This window comes from Lithobates pipiens, unplaced genomic scaffold (genome assembly GCF_037356315.1).
Source record: "Lithobates pipiens isolate NorthernLeopardFrog02 unplaced genomic scaffold, aLitPip1_a1.2 Scaffold_16, whole genome shotgun sequence".
In the NCBI taxonomy this organism is placed as follows: domain Eukaryota; kingdom Metazoa; phylum Chordata; class Amphibia; order Anura; family Ranidae; genus Lithobates; species Lithobates pipiens.
The window spans coordinates 429,498,415-429,517,839 of NW_027507748.1; positions in this window are offsets into that span (position 1 = coordinate 429,498,415).

Genomic DNA, 19,425 nt, shown 5'->3' on the forward strand with positions numbered 1-19,425 from the left:
GCGTAGCCCCTGCAACGCCTACGGAGCACCGCTGGTTCTGAGGACAGAGCACTGGAAGAGGCCGTGGAGGAAGAAGAAGAGGAGGGGGTGGAGGAGAGAGGTGTGTCACAACCAATAGTAGCATTTTGGAGGCGTGGTGGCGGAACAACCTCCAATACTACTGCACCTTGTCCTGCATCCTTCCCAGCAGCCAGAAGAGTGACCCAATGGGCCGTGAAAGACAGGTAACGTCCCTGTCCATGCCTGCTGGACCATGAGTCAGCGGTAATATGCACCTTACCGCTGACCGCCCTGTCCAGCGAGGCAAGGACATTGCCTTCCACATGCCGGTAGAGAGCCGGAATTGCCTTCCATGAGAAAAAGTGGCGTTTGGGGACCTGCCACTGAGGAACCGCACATTGTACAAACTCACGGAAGGGGGCCGAATCTACCAACTGAAAAGGCAGCAGTTGAAGTGCTAGCAATTTAGCCAAGCTAGCATTCAACCGCTGGGCATGTGGATGGCTGGGAGTAAATTTCTTCCGCCGGTCCAGCAGCTGGGGCAGGGACATTTGTCTGCTATAATCGGACGTGGATGTACCACTAGCAGAGTTCCCGGAAGCACTTGGCTGTGACACACCTAATTCTACACCTTCATTCCTCTCAGAGCAGGTTTCAGAGAGGACTGAAGGTCTAGTGGGGTTGGAGATGCCAGCTGATGAGGAGCAAGGAGAGGTCCGCTTTGTTCTTTGGTGTGGGTCTTTGAGGTATGCTTGCCAACGAGTTGCATGGCAGGTCAACATATGTCTGGTCAAGCATGTGGTGCCCAAGCGGCTGATGTTTTGGCCACGTGAGATACGCTTGAGACATATGTTGCAAATAGCAGCGGTGCGATCTGATGCACTCGTCTCAAAAAAGGCCCACACCAAAGAACTTTTAGAATAACGCGCAGAGGAAGCGCTCTGCGCAGAGGAAGCGCTCTGCGCAGGCGGAGCTCTGCGGTGTGATTCAGTCGGTGTGCTGCCCCTAAGCTGGCCCCCGGAGGGCATCCTGCCTCGTTGGACATGTGCCTCCTCCTCCTCCTCCTCCTCCTCCCTCCTTCCAGGCACCCACGTGGAGTCAGTGCCCTCATCATCCCCTCCCTCTTCATCGCTGTAGCAAACCTGGCAGTATGCTGCAGCTTGTGGAACATTACTGCCAGATTGCTGTCCTTCTTGAGCATCCCCTCTCTCTGTGCTCACGCTACTGCCTTCCTCTAGCTGAGTGTCATCATCAGAGCCCACCAAACACTGGGCATCCTCCTGGAGCATGTACCCAACACTGTGCTCAAAGAGTTCAGGAGACTCCTCAGGAGGACGTGGTGGGTCTAGGGAAGGAGTCACTGATGATGACATTGAGAGGAGGGACGACGATGTGTTGGCAGCTGCTTTTCTACTACCCTGAGACTGGGTGAGAGAGGATGAGGAGGATGAAGAGGGCTTGGTCATCCACTCTACCAAGTCGTTGGCATGTTGCGGTTCAACATGTCCAGCTGCAGAAAAGAAGGACAAGCATGTCCCATGGCCACGTGCTGATGACAATGCACCGCGTCCCCGACCAGCACTGTTGTCTCTAGACACAGAGCCTGCTTGCCCTCTTTTATCGGCTCGCGCCTGTCTGCCTCTCCTTGCTGGCCTTCCAGACATGGTAATGGCCTGAAGGGAGTTGGGTAAAACAGTAGTTGGGTAGTTTATATTGTGCTGGAGGCACACAACACCCACTAACTCCTGCAGATGCCTTTTTTATAGAACAGCAGAGTTAAAGGGGTATATACAGATGTATACTGTGCTGTGCTGGAAGCACACACAACTTCCAATAACTCCAGCAGATGCCAATCGGGCCCAAATACAGAACAGCTATGTAGGTGGATAATAGCGGTATGTACTGGGTACAGAGCAGGCACACAGCACGCACTATCTCCTGAGTGACACTGCTGACTGCAAGCTCTATTGTTAAAGATGGACCACTAGCTATATAGGTGAGGTGAATATCACGGTGTATACTGCGGTCAGGGCACGCAGACAATAACAAGAAAACAGCAGAGTTAAAGGGGTATATACAGATGTATACTGTGCTGTGCTGGAAGCACACACAACTTCCAATAACTCCAGCAGATGTCAATCGGGCCCAAATACAGAACAGCTATGTAGGTGGATAATAGCGGTATGTACTGGGTACAGAGCAGGCACACAGCACGCACTATCTCCTGAGTGACACTGCTGACTGCAAGCTCTATTGTTAAAGATGGACCACTAGCTATATAGGTGAGGTGAATATCACGGTGTATACTGCGGTCAGGGCACGCAGACAATAACAAGAAAACAGCAGAGTTAAAGGGGTATATACAGATGTATACTGTGCTGTGCTGGAAGCACACACAACTTCCAATAACTCCAGCAGATGCCAATCGGGCCCAAATACAGAACAGCTATGTAGGTGGATAATAGCGGTATGTACTGGGTACAGAGCAGGCACACAGCACGCACTATCTCCTGAGTGACACTGCTGACTGCAAGCTCTATTGTTAAAGATGGACCACTAGCTATATAGGTGAGGTGAATATCACGGTGTATACTGCGGTCAGGGCACGCAGACAATAACAAGAAAACAGCAGAGTTAAAGGGGTATATACAGATGTATACTGTGCTGTGCTGGAGGCACACACAACTTCCAATAACTCCAGCAAATGACAATCGGGCTCAAATAGAGAACAGCTATGTAGGTGTATATAGTGGTATGTACTGGGTACAGAGCACGCAGACAGCACGCACTAACACTACTGACTGCAAGCTCTATTATTAAAGCTAGATCACTAGCTATATAGGTGAGGTGAATATAGTGGTGTATACTGCGGTCAGGGCACGCAGACAATAACAAGAAAACAGCAGAGTTAAAGGGGTATATACAGATGTATACTGTGCTGTGCTGGAAGCACACACAACTTCCAATAACTCCAGCAGATGCCAATCGGGCCCAAATACAGAACAGCTATGTAGGTGGATAATAGCGGTATGTACTGGGTACAGAGCAGGCACACAGCACGCACTATCTCCTGAGTGACACTGCTGACTGCAAGCTCTATTGTTAAAGATGGACCACTAGCTATATAGGTGAGGTGAATATCACGGTGTATACTGCGGTCAGGGCACGCAGACAATAACAAGAAAACAGCAGAGTTAAAGGGGTATATACAGATGTATACTGTGCTGTGCTGGAGGCACACACAACTTCCAATAACTCCAGCAAATGACAATCGGGCTCAAATAGAGAACAGCTATGTAGGTGTATATAGTGGTATGTACTGGGTACAGAGCGCGCAGACAGCACGCACTAACACTACTGACTGCAAGCTCTATTATTAAAGCTAGATCACTAGCTATATAGGTGAGGTGAATATAGTGGTGTATACTGCGGTCAGGGCACAGACAGTAACCACTACACAAGAGCAAAATAGTAAATCAGCCAAAAACGATTGGTGTGTAACTGTGTTGAAGGTACACAGAACACCCACTGCTTCAGATGCTAACAAACACTACACGAGGCCGCCTGAAAGGCAGCTTTATATAGTGTGGGGCGTGCACTACACAGTCTGAGCTATGATTGGCCACAGGCAGGATGCCTGTGGCCAACCATTGCTCTTCCCGCTACTGGCGCTGCGATTGGCCAAGCATGCGGGGTCACAGTGCATGCTTGGCCAATCGTGAGACAGCAATGCATTGCGCCATCGCAGTGCATTGTGGGCCACACGAATTTTGCCGCGAACGGCCCAAACGTTCGGAATTCGGCGAACGCACGAACGACCAATGTTCGAGTCGAACATGCGTTCGACTCGAACACGAAGCTCATCCCTAATAATGGACTAGGTACAAAATATGGACTGAGCGAGGAGGCCTCCACTGCGACAATCTCCACGATATTGAAAGAGGGAAAAGAGAATACAATATGCTCAAACTATAGACCGATCTCACTACTCAATACGGACGTTAAATTGTTCGCAAAAATATTGGCCGCTAGAATAAAGAAGTTAATGCCTAGCTTAGTCCATGCAGATCAGGTGGGATTCATTGAGGGGCGAGAAGGAAAAGATAATGGAGTAAGGTCATTATTACTGCTTCAGAGGATGAAGGAGAGTAGAATCCCCAGTCTACTCCTATCAATAGATGCTGAGAAAGCTTTTGACCGAGTAGACTGGGGATTCATGATGGGTACCCTAAGGGGAATGGGGTTTGGTCCCAAAATTTTGAAGTGGATAAAGGCACTATATAACAGCCCCAAGGCAGTGGTAAGAGTTAATGGGGTACTATCAACAGCCTTCAGAATGAACAATGGGACTAGACAGGGGTGTCCGCTGTCCCCCCTATTGTTCGTTCTGGCATTGGAGCCACTCCTGGAGACGATAAGGAGAAACCCAGATATAAAGGGGGTTGAGATAGAGGGGGAAATACATAAGACAGCCGCATTCGCGGATGATATTCTGTTTTATGTATCTAGCCCACAAATCTCCATGCCAAACTTGTTAAAGGCTTTACAGGAATACGGGGAATTATCTAACTTTAAAATCAACCCAAGCAAGTCAGAAATCTTAAACGTAAATATAAATCCGAGAGAAGAACTTGACATTAAGAGAGAATTCCCATTTCTATGGCAAAAAGAAATGAAATATTTAGGGATTAAACTGACTGCATCAATAGAAAAAATTTACCTAATAAACTATATCCCCCTTCTAGAAAAATTGAGAGAAGAAATAAGGAGAATGAGAACAAAGCCCCTGTCATGGTTAGGAAGAATTAATGCCTTAAAAATGATTATTCAACCTAAAATCCTTTATAAATTTCAGCTATTACCAATATATATCCCCCCCCCCCTATATTTTAAAATGATAAATTCTTTAATTTCTAAATTTATCTGGAACAACAAGAAACCTAGAATCCCACTGAAGACTTTGCAAAAGGGAAAAGACAAGGGGGGTCTGAATGTCCCAGACTTTAGAAAATATTACGAAGCAGCAGTGTTAACACGGGTGGTGGAATGGGCAAAATTAGAAAGTAAAAAAAGATGGGGAAAAATAGAACACAGTTTATCAGGCACAAATTTAGGTAGAGAAATCTGGACTCCTTTAAAATATAGATCACTAGGGAAGACAACACCTTTGGTCACAAAAAATGTGTTTAGAGTATGGGAGGGAATACACAAACATAACAAGTGGAAATATAATTCCCCTTTAATTTATTTAAAAGATAATGATTTTTTTGCACCTGGTAAAAGTACAATAGGAGGGAAATGGATAAAACAAGATAATATGCAATTACGACACATAATTAAAGAGGGGAAATTGAAAACACTAGCAATATTACAGAAAGAAAATGATTGGATGGATTTGAATGAGTGGCGATACCTGCAGCTTAGACATTTCGTCTCAAGACTACCACAACCGCTTAGAGATGGAGAAAATTTGACTGCCTTGGAGCGGATATGTGAGGGGAAATCCCCAAGGGCAGGTATTGCCCAGTTTTATAAGGTCTTGAGACGGGAATGTGAAGCGGAGGTACCAACTTTCATTAAAAAATGGGAAGAAGAGATAGGAGCACGGGGTGAAAACCAAAATATAGAAAAAATATTGAAGATGGTGCACAGATCCACGGAAAATAGTAAGATGATAGAAACAAATTATAAAATTTTAGTAAGATGGTATAGGACCCCAGATATAATGGCAAAGTACCAGGAGGGACAATCTGGGAAATGTTGGAGGAAATGTGGACAAACGGGAAGTTTGGCCCATATATGGTGGGATTGTCCCAAAATTAAAGAATATTGAAGAGAAATAATAAGATATATAGAAGTAATAGCTAAAATACAGTTACCTGAGAACCCATGGTTATGCCTATTCCATGCAGTAGATACCCCAATTAAGGAGTAAAGGAATTCCCTCACAAGCTCATTAATAAACGTGGCAAAAAGCATGATTCCAAAAAAATGGAAAGAAATAGAAGCACCCAAAGTAAAGGAATGGCTAGGAAAAGTTGAGGAAATGTATAGTATTGAAGGGCTGGGAATGGAGGAAGAAAGAGAAAGAAAGAGATTCCATGTGAAATGGAAATACTGGAAAATCTTTAGACAATCTATGATTTTTAACGAGGTAATGGGTCGGTAGGGGTGGGGAGAGGGGTGGGAGGGAGATATTTTAGAAGAACTCGAGAAGTAAAGAAAGAAAACCAGGATAATGTGAAAAATTGAAGGGCATGAATGTATTTTGGTCCTATGGTTTTCTTTTATAATACTTGATTATGTTTTGTACGCAACTTAAATGAAAAATTTAAATAAAGAATTAAAAAAAAAAAAAATACAGTATTGTTTCCCTGTAAAGAAAGGCAATAGCAAGGACATTATACAACAAAAAATTAACATAAAACTGTGGAACACAGGGTGGTGTATACTTACCAATAACTCCAAGTTTATTGAGAAAAATTTATATTTTAAAACACCAGTTTTTCATCAGTTAGGGGAGTTTATTTAAAGTTCTGGAAGATCTGTTTTCAACACATTACAAGGAAGGCATGATTAAATGCACATTTATGTAATAAAAATGATCAGTACTTCACAAAGAGTACTCTACAGTACAATTTTAGAAGTATATTTTTTTTGAGTTTGTGGACTTCAGTTAATCATGGCCCAGAACCATATCCTTTTTCTCTTGCAGCTACTGGTACCCACATGAATAGTACTGTACCATGTTTAGTGGCTTACTCTAGACACTGTATGACTCACAGCCTATAGGAAGACAAGTTGTCACCAAGTATAAAATGTGCTCCATCATATGATCTGTCTGGCTGTACAAGAATATTCACTTGGTTTATTTTATACATCAGCATACCAAAAATAAAACAATGATTTTTATAATTTTTTTTTAAATACATTTGAGTCTGCTTTTTTTTTTTTTTTTATATTACCAGTGATAACTTGGCCTCCTAAAGAGAATTACATTGAGGGCCCATTTAATTTAATCATTACTGTACTCCAAGACATAATATTTTAACATATCTCATTTAACTGGTACAGTAACAAAAACGGCCATGTTTAATCTTTTCTTTAACATTTCCTTAGAGTCAGAAACATCAATATATTTGTTGCCCCATGCATCCACACAAGACTTTAACCACTTGCCGAGCAGCTCACGTTAATTTACTGCAGCCACGTTTAATCTTTTCTATAACATTTGCTTAGACTCTACAATAGCAGGAAACATCACTATATGATTAAATGTATTTTTTTATATATTTTTTTTCAATATTTATTAAACCAAAAAGTAAAAAAAAAAATTCAAAATTGTCCCTCTTTGTTTGTTTATAGAGCAAAAAATAAAAACCGCAGATGTAATCAAATACCACCAAAAGGAATCTCTGTGGGAAAAAAAAGGACGTTAATTTTGTTTGGCTACAACGTCGCACGATTGTGCAATTGTCAGTTAAAGTAATGCAGTGCCGTATCGCAAAAAATGGCCTGGTCAGGAAGTGGGTAGAACTTTTCCAGGGCTGAAGTGGTTAATTATATGGAGTTATACATAGACGAACCTTATTACTTTATTTTTACATCCCTGCAAAGGAGCATAACTTGAATATAAAACTAAGCTTGACTATTCACAAGAGTTAGGTCACTAATTCATGCAAAAAATAACTGCAGTGACTGTAACTGCATTATGTGTTTCATGTTTCCTTTAATTAAAATATTATGACAGAAGTATGCAGACTGCCATTTCTGAACTACTAATAAAAAATGTAATTGCCTGAAAGCATGGGTGTCACTGTTGGAACACACATTACTCATTCAGGGCTATGACTGAGCTCCTTGACATGACGTGACTTGGCGCAACACCGATCTCGGTAAAGAACCGATGATGCGGCTCTTTACCCATGTGATCGGCTGTGTCCAATCACAGCCGATCACATGTAAATATGGATGTGCCGTTTATCTGCTCTCCTTGCCTCACCCTGACAGTGTGTGAGGTGAGGAGAGCAGATCAGTGGCATCCCCTCGCAGGGGAGACTGCACAGATAATCAGGAAACCTGGTGATCAGTGCAGCCCCAGCAGTGCCCAGAAGTGCCACTAATCAGTGGCCATCAGTGCTATCTTTCAGTGTCCATCAGTGCCGCCTATCCTCGCCTCACACTGACAGAGTGTGAGGCAAAGAGAGCCGATCAGCGGCATCTCCTTGCAGGGAAGACTGTACAGATAATCTGAGCACTGATCATCAGTGCCCTGATGATCAGTGCAGCCCCAGCAATGCCCAGAAGTGCCACCAATCAGTGTGCATCAGTGACACCAATCAGTGCTCATTAGTGTGCATATCAGTGCCGCCTCATCAGTCCACATCAGTGAAGGAGAAAAATTTACTGAAAGAAACTAAGAAAATCTTTTTTTTTTCAAAGTTTTCTTTTTTCATTTATAAAAAACCCAGTGGTGATTAAATGCCACCTATTAGACCTACTCTATTTGTGTGAAAAAAAATTATCAAAATTGTATTTGGGTACAGCATTGCATGACTGCACAATTGTCATTTAAATTGTGACGGCGCTGAAAGCTGACAATTGGTTTGGGCAGGAAGAGGTGAAAGTGCCCTGTATTAAAGCCATTAAAGTACTTCTACTACTCTGCATGCTGGGAGTGCAACAATCAGTGTGCAATATATGGCAGTTGGGGTTATACCTTGTTGTACATTATATACTCCTGACCAGTATACTCTGTGCTAGATGCTGGATGTTACATTACCCAACTGTTGTATGTTACATGTTTGTGAAAATTGGTCTGTATGTTACATCCTTCTGACCACAGCATTCTGTAACTTGGCTGCACATGAGGTACTCCTGATTATTGCACTCTATAAATTATATTCTTATTCCTGCACTGTTATTACATACTTCTGACCAGAGTGCTTTTCAGCAGTTGCTGGTTACTAAGTAGTCTCTGATAGGGATGATCTGAACACCCCCTGGTTCAGTTCGCACCAAAACTTGCAAACAGACAAAAAAATGTGTGCGAACACCGTTAAAGTCCATGGGAAACGAACATGAAAAATCAAAAGTGCTCATTTTACAGACTTAAGCCCCATACACACTATCAGATTTTCTGCTGAATTTTTCCTTCAGATTTACCAAAGCCATGTAGTGCAAGGGCCTGCCCGATTGCAACACATTGAATCTCCTAAGGTTTGACCTCATATTATATTGTTTTGGTAAATCTGAAGGAAAAACTCAGCAGAAAATCTGATAGTGTGCATGGGGCTTTATATGCAAGTTATTGCAATACAAAGTGTTTGGGGATGTATCAATGCAAACAAAAACGTTTTTTAAGATGGACTTTTTTCATGAGCAGTTATTTTAAGAATGCTTAAAGTGACTAAATGACAAGATTAAGAGAGCTTTGATGTTCAATTACCTAAATCATCATAAACCGCATATTTTGTTCTTACAGGAGACTCATCTCCTGGGCAACAAAATTCTAGCACTCCAAAGGCCCTGGGTACAGCAGTCGATCCATGCAACTTACTCTAGCTATGCAAGGGGAGTGGCTATATTACTGGCCAAGTCCCTTGCATATAAGGTCATTCAGTTAGCGACTGACCTGGAGGGTTGGTATATTATTCTCTTGTTGGAAATTAAGACGATTGTGTATGCTCTGGTCAATGTATATGTTCCTCCTCCTTTCAACCAGCGGGTCTTGTACAAGGTGTATGAAAAATTGTCGACTTTACAATTCTCCAGGCTCTATATAGTGGAAGATTTCAATTCCACTTTAGACCCATCTTTAGACTCATCTCCACTACTCATAAATTGGGATCTAGGATTGACCTGGTCTTTGGCAACACCTGTGCTCTGGCAGCAGTGGGGGAGGTCTTGTACTTACCTGCGGGCCTTTCTGATCTTGCTCCTCTGGAGGTTAAGTTGATGTTGTCGGAGAACAGGAGCAAGAAATACTGGCGCCTACCAGCTAAGTGGTTACAAGACTCGAAGGTTGAGGAGATTGTTTCCCCTAAATTATAACAATACTGGAACCTCAATCAGGGCTCGGCTTCAACCCATGTGGTCTGGGAAGCTTTTGAAGCCATTACCAGGGAAGAGTGCATCTCAGCTATCAAAAAACTGAGATGTCCTTCCAAACGCAACAGCTTGAATCCAAGGAAACTGCAGCTGCAGAGGCTTTTTCTGACTCCCTGACTCCTGATCATTTCAGTCAACTGCCTGAGGCGAGAAGAGCTTTGTCTCTCCATTTTACTTTGGCCACACACCTGGATCTAAGTTCATAGGCAGGAAGGATCTTTGCGTCTGGAGATAAGAATAGAAAACTTCTGGCAAATTTGGTTGGACTTTAAAATGCAAACAGTGGTGTCTGAAATTTGTTGCTCAGTCATCTCTGATTCCAAACAAATCTTGAATGAATTTAAAAATTTCTATGAAAATCTCTATACAGCACTCCCCAGTTGGCCCAATGAGCAGCTTGCAGAGTATCTTTAGTCCTTACATTTATCCACTCTATCTCAGGAAGACTATGAGTTCCTGGATAAAGATTTTACTGCCGAAGAAATAGAAGCTGCAATTTGGTTGTTTGCCAGCAGCAAAACTCCAGGCCCAGACGGCCTTCCTGGTAAATGGTACAAAACGTATGCAACACTACTAGCGCCTAAACTTTTACAGATTTATGCTGATTGTAAAGAACAGATGTCCTTGCCTCCTTCCATGAACCAGGCCCATATTGTTTTAATCCCTAAACCTGGTAAATCCCAGTGTTCCTCATACAGGCTGATTTCTTTACTGAATTAGGACTTAAAGAGGAAGTAAACCCTGATGGGTTTACTTCCTCTTTTTTTCCCTGCAAAGGTAAAGCATAATGGACTACTATGCATCGCATAGTAGCTCATTATGTGTCACTTACCTGACACAGGAGCCAGCGAAGTCGCCGCTGTCCCCTGTAGTCCGCCGCATCCATCTTGCTGGTGGCATCTCACAGCTCCGACGAATCACAGCGGCGAAGCCGCGATGACGTCACTCCCGCGCATGCGCACGGGAGTCGCGTCTCGCAGCTCCGCCGCTGCCATTCGGCGAAGCCGTGATGACGTCACTCCCGCGCATGCGCACGGGAGTCGACAAATTAGGCAAATCCATTCTTGGACTTGCCGCATTTAGTGCGCCTGCGCGCCGCTGTCTACGGCGCATGCGCCGTAGACAGCGGTGCCCATTTTCGGGCAAATATCTCCTAAACCATATAGGTTTAGGAGATATTGCTTGGACCTACAGGTAAGCCTTAATCTAGGCTTACCTGTAGGTCAAAGTGGTTTGAAAGGGTTTACTTCCTCTTTAAGGATATTAACCAAAATTCTGGCAACTCAGTTGCAGATGATTCTCCCATCTTTGGTCAACATCGATCAAACTGGGCTTATATCAGGAAAATCGATGGATATCAACTTACGCAGTGTATTCACTCGCCTTTAATTGCCTTCTTCTGAGAGTTCCACTAAGGTACTGGTGACATTGGACATAGAGAAGACATTTGATTCAGTGGCCTGGCCTTATATGTCCTCAGTTCTGAAAGTCATGGGATTTGGGGTTGAATTCCGTAGGTGGATAGAAATTCTATATAGGTGCCCAACATCATGGACTAAACTGGGTGGCATCCTCTCACCCCCCTTCACAATTGGCAGAGGTACGAGGCAGGATACCCGTTGTCACCGGCAACCCTTTCCTTGGTGATGGAGCCACTTACCTTGGCCCATAGACAAGTGAACATGGTCAGGGGCAATCAGGTTGACTCCGTGCATGAAAATGTTGCCATGTACATAGACGAGCTTATCCTTTTCCTGAATGACCCTGGTCCTTCTCTTCGAGAAGCTCTTGACATTCTCTCCGGTTTCACTGACTGATCAGGACTCAGTCAACTGGGACAAATCTCAAATATTGCCAACTGACACTGCAGCAAAATCTTTGGCGGACCCCAAATCTCCCTTTAGCATGGACTAACAAAATGAAATACCTGAGAATCTACATTCCCTCATCTACTGCTGATTACTATACATTGAATCTAGCTCCACTGATACAAACTATGAAAGCTAGATTGAAAGTATGGGCTCATCTCCCCCTTTCTCTGATAGGGCAAATTCATGTATTTAAGATGAAGCTCTTACTTGCTTTTCTCTATGCTCTTAGACATTCCCCTGTGTGGATACCCAAAAAGGTTTTCTGCTTAATAAATACTACCCTGCTTTCCTTTCTCTAGAGCACAGGCCAGCCGAGATTCAAGCCGACGGTGTTCCAGACACCTTGGAAGGAGGGAGGTTTGGCTTGTCCTGACCTGCATAAATACTTCTGGGCCACCCAGTTGTCACACACACATAATTGGTTAGTTTCTGATGAGTGCAACGCAGCAGTGGTTCTGGAAGCAGCCTGTTTGGGCTCCTATGAGGCGCTGTGGAACTTAATCTACCGTGGACCCTCTGCACCTTTTAACTTGACGGTGGCTAGGAGGACTGTCCTGAGGGAATAGTCTGTGGCTCTTTCCCTGCGCCCCGTGCCTTCTGGACATAGTTCACCACACAATCCCCTTTGGTTTAACCCGTCACTGTCGGAGTTCCTGTCAATACCAGATCCTAGTATTTGGGCAATTAAGGGTATCAAATATGTAGATCAGATTTGTACTGGGGGACGGTTGCAAACCTTTGATTGGTTAAAATGGGTTAAATATACGACCTGCCTAATTCTTCTCTTAAGGCTAAATGGGTGGAAGACTTCCCTGCCCTTTATACGAAGGATTGGGAAGAAGCATGGGAATGTTCCTTCACACTATTGGTTTCTGCAAGGGATAGACTAATACAGTTTAAGATTATGCATAGAGTGTATTACACATCCACATGTTTACATAAAATATATCCGTCTATCTCAGCTTCTTGCTGGACATGTGTTGCACCATCATCGAGCTTTATTCATTTATTCTGGACCTGTCCCCAAATCAAACATTTTTGGAAACAGGAGGCTATGGCCATTTCCACTGTTACCACCATCCAGATCCCACGGACGGTAGAGGTGTGCCTGATGGGTCTTGTCGACCCTCTGGCTCATAGTCATACAGTCAGATCCCTCCTAGGATTTTTAGTCTACTATGCACGCAAGGCCATAGTACTCTGGTGGAAATCTTCAGCTGCACCATCTGATTCTTTGGAAATGATTAATGAACTCTGTCCTCCTATTGTACATGGCCCCTTACTTGTCCAGAGGTTGTGCTAAAAAAAAAAATCACAAAATGTGGGACATATGGGTGGAATCCCCATCTACAAATGTGGACGCTCTAGATGACTAGAATATACTCCGTATAGTAATTCAACGTTTCTCAGTTAACAGGACTTTGATCTCATGTTACACTAGCAGATAAGTTTCTGGGTATCTCAGTTCTGAGAGAGTATTTATCTTCACAGTGAGCTAGACTCTGAAGATTTGTCTGGAAAGACATGGATGTTTCAACCTGCAAAGATTGTTCGAGCATACCAAGTTTTGTTGCTTTTAGTTTTTGTTTGTTATGTTTGTTGATTGTGTGTGGGCTGTAGCGGACTTTTTTTCTTCAAAAACTCAAGACGGACATAGAAATAGAACATGTTTCAAATCTGTCCGACGGAATCAATTTCTATCGGGAATACCGTTCGTCTGTGTGCTAGTCCGACGGACCAAAAATGCTCTGAAGCAAGTATGAGACGAAAGCACTCGGTGTGGTAAAACTAGCGTTTGTATTGAAGCTAGTACATTCCTCACGCTGCTAATTCTAATACAGCGCATTATTTTCATCTTTAGAATTCTAGAATAATAAAGTTGTTTTGAAAAAGATGAGCCTTCGCGCTACTACGTAAAAAATGCAACTAAAGTATATAAATATCTTATCAACTAGTAATGAATAAATATATAGAAATGTAAAAAAATATATATGTAAAAATATATATTCACAAAGTGCACGTGCAAATATATAGTGCAAAAAAATGCAGCAAGATGAAATAGTGAACACAAAACTATCATAAAGAGTGATAAAGGAGAAAAAAGTCCTGCGCAAAATATGCCAAAACTATATATATGTAAATAGTCCAAAAACTGCTGAGTGCAAACCAACGTGTAAATAAATCAATAGGAGTATAAATAAAAAGTCCATATAATAATAAGCACCAATGATAGAAATATGATGAACAAACGGTGATATAGATTCAAACAGTAAGGGCTCCCAGAACTCTCACCTTAAGACAGAGAAAACAGGCTCATCACAAACACAGGGGGTCTCCCATTTCATTCCTCATATCCAGCCATCAAAAGAATCCAGATGAAAGATGCAGATTTCTATATTCGGCCACTAGAGGGCCATTAATAGCATAAATGCTTATACTGTTAATACAGAGGATATATTCCGTAGTGTATGGCTCAAAACAAGAGGGGGGGGGGAGGGAGAAGGCAGAGAGAGAGGAGGCTCCAATAGTGTAGTATTTAAAAGTAATAAAATCTATTTATTAATAAAACATCAGACTCTCACATTATAAATGAAAAAGCACAGCAAGAAAGATAAAAATGGTGGCGTGGCGTCTTCCGCCAGTCCTACTCTACTTCCGGTGCGTCCTACGGCCACTCCCTACGCGTTACGTCAGACCACGATCTCCAGATCCCCATGAAGAAGTCACGTGGTCTGACGTAACGCGAAGGGAGTGGCTGTAGGACGCACCGGAAGTAGAGTAGGACTGGCGGAAGACGCCACGCCACCATTTTTATCTTTCTTGCTGTGCTTTTTCATTTATAATGTGAGAGTCTGATGTTTTATTAATAAATTGATTTTATTACTTTTAAATACTACACTATTGGAGCCTCCTCTCTCTCTGCCTTCTCCCCCCCCCCCCCCCCCTTGTTTTGAGCCATACACTACGGAATATATCCTCTGTATTAACAGTATAAGCATCTATGCTATTAATGGCCCTCTAGTGGCCGAATATAGAAATCTGCATCTTTCATCTGGATTCTTTTGATGGCTGGATATGAGGAATGAAATGGGAGACCCCCTGTGTTTGTGATGAGCCTGTTTTCTCTGTCTTAAGGTGAGAGTTCTGGGAGCCCTTACTGTTTGAATCTATATCACCATTTGTTCATCATATTTTTATCATTGGTGCTTATTATTATATGGACTTTTTATTTATACTCATATTGATTTATTTACACGTTTGTTTGCACTCAGCAGTTTTTGGACTATTTACATATATATAGTTTTGGCATATTTTGCGCAGGACTTTTTTCTCCTTTATCAATAAAGTTGTTTTGCTGCTCATATTCACACAGAGTTCTCACAAACTTCTTTCTTCGCTATTTATCCTCATCTCATGACTAATATTCTAGTTTTTAAAAGCCTGATCTCCATAAATAACATTTCCAATTATTTTTTATACTCATCTTTTATAATTTTTTATTTCATCAATATTTATTTTACAATTACTTAAAAATTATTTTCTAGTGATCTCCATATAATTAGAATTTTTTGAGGTTTAAGTTACCACAATAATATTATTATCTTATATTTTTATTAACCTTAAGGAGGTTGGTGTCCCTTGTTAATTTGACATAGGGTTTTTTTTACGAAAGGTAAATTCATTTTGCACTACAAATGCAAACTACAAGTGCAAAGTGCACTTGAAAGTGCACTTGGAAGTGCAGTTGCTGTGGATCCGAGGGGGACATGCAAGGAAAATAAAGAACAGCATTTTAGCTTGCACATGATTGATAAAATCAGCAGAGCTTCCCCTCATTTCAGATCTACCCCTCAGATTTATAGCGACTGCACTTCCAAGTGCACTTGCAGTGCAATTTCAAGTGCACTTTGCAAGAGTAGTTTACACTTGTAGTGCAAAGTGGATTTGATTTTCGTACATAACCTCCATAGTCTTTTTGAAATGTACCTGCCTACTCACAAACAAACTGTCCTTTTTGAATAAAAACACATAGGAAAATATTTGGTGAAAATAAAATATCCATTTATTCTGGTTAACAAAATAAAGAGGAAGGCAACACTGGAGAAACTTTTGGAATTTGTGAAGTCTTTTGGCCCCCAGAGCACACATCAAGTTAGTGGAAAACAAAATTGGGATCTTCAGGAGTCCATATAATAGGGAGCACAATCTGGTCCAGGAATCTCAGAGATCAGGACAAGCAGCAGATGACCTCAGGCTACGGTACTACAACAGCCTGCATCTTCTGTCAGACTAGACTGAACCCAGGCCATCACTTTCTTCTCTTCGCTGCAGCCTTCCCTCCATGCTTCCCTGCAGCCTTCCTTGGAGGCTGTGTCTCTGGTGGTGGACTTGTGGCAGGAGGAGGAGGAGGAGTAGGGGCTTGCTCATATATATGGCTGTTTTTAGTGAGCTGGCCCCTCAACCCCTTCTGAAGGGCCTCAGCAAAAATTCCCTCACAGAGGAGGCGTTGGCCCTTCTCCAATTCCACCAACCTGGTGTCCAGATAGCAGCCATAAGCCTATTCAGCATTGGGGGGACTCCTCAGGAACTTGCTGGCTTCCCAAATGAGGGCAAGTGATGCCTCCTCTGTCATTGGCGGAGGGGGGGGGCACCAGTGATTTGTGAGGCTCCTACTGGGCCCGGCCACCTCCTGGCTGCCACTGGGCACAGCCTCCTCCTGCCTGCCACTGGTCATGGCCTCCTCCTGGCTGCCACTGGGCATGGCCTCTTCCCTGCTGACGCTTCCCAGACCCTCCTCCTGGCTGAGCTCATCCTGTGTATAAAAAAGTGATATAGTTGTAGTTTTTGCTTCATCAATCACACACAATTTTCAGCTCATGACTTGCAAATTGAATGTTAATAAATAGAAAAGGCTATCATTCTGACCCCAGCGTTTTTCAAGCTGGTCACCAACATTTTTGGCCACTACTGTCTAGTGATATGTATACATCATTTTTGGTATAAAATCATTGATTTATAAGCAATTATAACATCTTAGTTAACATCATTAATATTAGGACAATCAATATTTCTAAAAACTAATATACCTGGCTCCAGCTTGGTGCACACACTTCCTCAAGGATGGAAGGGCTCGGTTGTTCCTGGGAAGCCTCTGCTGGGGTGGAGGGAAGGGTGGAGGGAAGGCTGCAGGGAAGAGTCGAAAGAGATTCCCTCGCTTCAGTATGGTCATCCAGAAACCGCAGTTTGTGTAAGTACCACAGCTTAGGGACATAAACATTATCTGCTGCTGCTCCTGATATGAGGAAAGCCTGGATCTTCTTGTGCTCCCACCTATACATGTTCCTCATGATCCCAATTTTATTTTCCAAAAACGTAATGCTTGCTACAGGGACCCAAGTTTTGACAAATTCCAGAAGTGTCTCCAGTGTTGCCTTCCTTGCTTGCTTATTATAATACAAACTGTGTATGACCTCCCACAGATTCCTCATCTCCCTATACTTGTCAATAAAAATGCTCAAAAAATCGTGTTCTTTAAACAGATACATTTTTTCTGTAAGACAATACACAAGACAAAAACACTAAATGTGAGTCCAAACATTCATTATTATCTTATCCCAATATAGGGCACGTACAACGTACAACGTACAACGTACAACGCGTGTTAGCTTGATATAACCAAAACAACAATGTCAATCTAAATTCTCATTATTATCATAGCCCAATATAGGCCTCAATCTGGGCCTAGTTCAAATGTTACCTTCGTTTAGGATGCTCTTCACCGCCGTTTGTCTGACACAAATCGGACATACAACCGATGTGTGTTAGCTTTATATACACTGCACGTGTGTCAAACTCCGCCTGTGTCCCTGGCATTCTTTTTGATGATTATTCCCCGCCCCTTCTCTCTTCGGTGCGCAGTAGGAGTGTATTGATAAAAATGGCAGAGACACATTGTAGAAGTAGCGTGGAGGAAAGCCCGAAGCCACAAACATCCAGATCCAGGAGATTGAAGGCCACCAACATAGCCTTTGAGGAAATGGTAGAGATGGTGTGGATTTTAAGGAGGGAGGATAATGATGGGAAACATGGTACATACACCCAACCGAATAGAAGAAAGGATGACATCATGTCAACTGTGGTCAGCACCCTGGAGCAGACGTTTGGGGTACACCGGTCAAAAGAGCAGTTGTGGAAGCTATGGTCTGACATAAAACTGAGGGAGCCAGATCAGTATCGCAATATCAAGAAGGAGCTTCAAAAAAGTAAGTACTTGTCGTGTGTTCCTATTATGATAATTAACTTGTATGCTGCTCCGTGTGATTTTATTTACTATTGTACAGTTTGATATGGCTACCTTCATGTTCGTGGGCATTTGTTCATAGAAAACATCGTTTGTAGGAAACATCGTTCTGGTACAGGGTTATACCTACATTTTGGTTATGCTAATTTGTCCTATGAAAAGAAGTTTAGGATATTGTTGTGTAGATATCTTGGAAACTAGAATGAATTGCAAACTTGATTCAGTGGAATGTAAGGAGAGGACACTCAGCAGCTGTTTACACATCTGAACTCACTAGTGTGGGACACCAGAGAACATTTTTTAGGGTGTCTCCATCTGCGAAACTTGGCCAAAAAAGGTAAGTATTGCAGTTTGATTAAAAGGGAATTTGAATCATGTCTTCAACTTGGATCTGTTCCCAAACAGACAATTGTACACCACTTCTAAGCGATGTTTCAAATTTCTATTTCTGGAGTCAAATATCTGTGTTCTAAGTATACCTTTTGCTTCATTCTCATAGAGGAGAAAAAACACAGACAACAGGATACCAGGGACCCCCGACCTCGTCAGCGTGAATGGGAATTAAGCCCCAGCCCCCCCCCCCCCCCCCCGAGGATGTGGAGAAAGGAGAGGTGGAGGAAGTAGGCAACATGGGCACCCCACCAGGTGAGGGTCTGACACCCCAGCTTCAGGTAATCTATATATGACTGCATATTTCTAAAAAAAATATTCTTTCATCAATTTTAGGTGATATTCTGGTTGTGGAAGGGGAAGCGGCCGAACCATTTACAAGCGCCAGCGCCCAAACCCTCATTGCCAAGATCATGGCCTGGAATGGGCAGATTGATGCAATGTGCAATCGGCTGGACATCATGCAGCAGGAAATGAAGGACATGATCGATGTTTTGGGGAGAATATAATCCCTTTTTCCCTAAAACTAAAATCGATCATGTTCTTTATTTCCTTTGGAGATGACCACATTCTTGTTTTTAACGTTTTTTAAATTTTCCACGCCAAATTTTGAAGATGCCATCTGGGGATCCCAATGTACGTGTTTTGTGGGTGCAACCCCTTCCACATAACTCTAGCAGGTGATAAGAAGGGATTGCACCTCCAAAACACATCCATTGATCCCCCGTGATGGGAGATAGCACATGTTAACAT